The sequence below is a fragment of the Triticum aestivum genome, chromosome 5B, assembly GCF_018294505.1.
Source record: "Triticum aestivum cultivar Chinese Spring chromosome 5B, IWGSC CS RefSeq v2.1, whole genome shotgun sequence".
NCBI classification, from domain to species: domain Eukaryota; kingdom Viridiplantae; phylum Streptophyta; class Magnoliopsida; order Poales; family Poaceae; genus Triticum; species Triticum aestivum.
Genome location: NC_057807.1, coordinates 60,707,871 through 60,711,076, shown reverse-complemented (window position 1 = coordinate 60,711,076; position 3,206 = coordinate 60,707,871).

Genomic DNA, 3,206 nt, shown 5'->3' with positions numbered 1-3,206 from the left:
CGACTGCCCGCAGTCGACAGCAGTCTCGGGGACTACACCCAGTGGGTGCACTCAGCGTGCCCCCACTGGAATGGTATCCACTCGGAACGGTTCGCCCAACCCGAGTGACGGCCAAACAACAAAAAAGACACGTTCCAGGCATGAAGAAATTCCGAGTAATCAGTTACTCGATGTAGGCCCAGCTCCAAATCACTCCAAAAAATTCTATAAGGCGAGTTTAACGCTCCTCCATGGACCTATTTTGAACCTTCTTCTAGGACTCAAAGCGTGAAACTCACAAGTGTGGATCTGAAACCGACTCGTATTGGCGTTCCTCCGGGATAAGAATGGCATCTCTCTAAAAGAGCAGTCCATGTGTCAATCTGGTTGCACGGATTTAATGACACGCCCATACTCAGATCACGAGTTAAACCTCTCCCGAGAGATGAACGAATGTCACCAAGTGGCTCCTCACAGACGCTTACCTCGATTAGTCGGGAAGCATGGTGCCGGAATCCATTGAGATTTTGTTCAAACCTTGGTTGTCTGAAAGCGCGGCGACATGTACCGAGTATTTCTGTAATCACTCGGACCAAACTGTGTCTTACACCAACTCGTTCTGCAAAATTGCAATCGATTCGGGGGCTAATGTTGGGGATATACATAACAGGTAGGCCCACGAAGGGTCGAAATATCATGAAGCATGGGGCCCACACAACATGTGGGTCCAGATCAATTTCATACAGACACTCTATCCACTCGGACAAGCAGCATACTATCCACTCGACCAAGCAACATACCATCCACTCGGATGACGGCTCACCACTCGACCGTACGACTCACTCGGATATACGAAGACCAACAGGCAGCAAGGCAGTCGGCATCTTTCTAATAGTGAGGGCTTAATAGTGGGCTGGCATTATGGCATTCATACCCCACTTTGTAACATAGGAGGTGAGGGGGTGGCGCACTCTATATAAGCCACCCCCCACCACTAGACAAGGGGGCTCTGCTTCCACCTCTCTCTCTTTTCACCATTAGTCTCAGGACTTAGCTCAGGCATGGGGATCCGTTCCTCTCTCTCACACACATTGTAATCTTCGGATATATACTCAGATAAAACAAAGCCTCTCCGGAGCACGAGACGTAGGGTTGTTATCTCCACCGTGAGAGGCCCGAACTCGCTAAAACCACCGTGTCACCCATATGCATCTCGATAGATCATGCTCCGTCATACTACCCCTATTCTACTGTCAGACTTAGAACCACGACACAGTCCTCACCATATTCTCCTTGAGCTAAGGTCACACAAACCTCGCCCAATCACTCGTGGTAAGTCTTCAAGTGACTTCCCAACCTTCACAAACTCGGTCACTCGGCGATCCACAATTCCTCTTGGATGCTCTAGACCTTGACGCCTAACCGTCCGGAAGAAGCATAGTCTTCAAAGGAAATAAGCATCGGATCCACGCAGGATCAATCTCTTCAGTGATGCTCAATCACTTTGGGGCTTGTAGGTTTGGGTTTGGGATTTCCTCACTTGATGATTTTCACTCAAAGTCCTTGGAGGATGGGTTTCTCTCAAATGACAAGTGTTAGTTTCTCTCGGAGCAGCCAACCAACTAGTGGTTGTAGAGGGGCGGCTATTTATAGCCTAGGGAGCAACCCGACATGATAAGACATAAATGCCCTTCAATAATATGGCCGTTAGGTGGGTAGATATTTTGGGACAGCTGGCGCGTGACACAGCAACGGTCGGAATATTTGACTCTCAAATACCTCAGGGCTATCATGTTCCTCACTTTGTAGGCAATCCGCACTGGCGAATTCCTAACTCCTCAGTCAGAACAAATTCCTCAGAGATCAGAAGAACTTCATCTCTGTCACTGAAGAATATGACTGAACTGTGCGAGGTTTTCAATGGCTTCACTCGAAAGGATTGGTAGGTGTAGGATTTTGAGTTGAGCATCACATGTAAAGTTTTCCTTAGTATTTCCTCGACCCCCTTTAACAGTACGGTGTTTCCTATGACTCAACAAAGAGAAAATGAAATAGTAAAAACAAGAGTCTTCATGATTCATGTTCCTCGAATGATTACCAAGTCTTCAAGGTCACACCAATTTCTTCACTTTTAAAGTCTTCAGAAATCCAAAGTCTTCAGTCGAAGAACTTCATTTTTAGGGGTCGACTTTCTCTGTAAATATCAAACTCCTCATAGACTTATAGACCTGTGTACACTCACAAACGCATCAGTCTCTTAACCTATAAGTCTTCAATGCACCAAAATCACTAGGGGGCACTAGATGCACTTACAATACCTGGAAACCCTCGAGCTTTGTTCATCTCCAAAAGCCTCTGAGTGTCCTGAGCATTGGGTGCTCTCAAATACTGTGGACCGAACACTTCTACCATAGTTATTGCAAATTGTTTGACATAAAAGATAGAAGTGCTCTCTGCCATCGCCAAGTTGTCATCAATGTAATCTGCCGGAACACCATATGCCATAATGCGCAAAGCGGCAGTGACCTTCTGCTCAATGCTATGGCCAAGCAACCCGGCACAACTCCTTCTCTGCTCGAACACTGGGTTATGCTGCTTCACTTCATTGCAAATGCGAAAGAACAAGTCTTTCAACATTCTGAAACGGCGTCGAAAGTAATTTTCCGAAAAAACAGGTGACGATGCAAAGTAGTTGTGCACCAACCATTTGTGCGCATCAATCCGTTCTCTCCGAATGAACGCACGACCATAAAAGGAACCACAGTGCTTCGGTTTCTTCCTCTTGTGCACGGCCACTAGCATAGCAATCTCCTCTTCTTCATGCAAATCAAGTTCCTCGTCCGACGATGAATCATCCACGAAAGAGGAGTCAACCGAGCTCATCTACAATGCACACAACTACCGTCAAACATACTATCCAATCCCAAGTTAAATCATCAAGTTTTGTCATTTTTTTACCTTGGGAAATTCCGTCGAACACCTTGTGCGCGCGGTGGAGGAAGATGGCCGCCGGTTGGATTGGCGGCTGCTGACGGCTGCGGACGGCTGCGGTCGGCTCCGAACGGCGGCGGTGATAAGAGATGAGAGGTCGGAGGCCGGCCAAAAGGAGCTCGGCGGGCGGCGAAGACTAGTTCGGCAGCCGGGCGGAGGGCGGCGGGGAGGCGGTCGTGCGGCCGGCGCAACGGCCGTGGACAGGCTCACGGCCGACGGGAGGAGGTCGGCGGCAG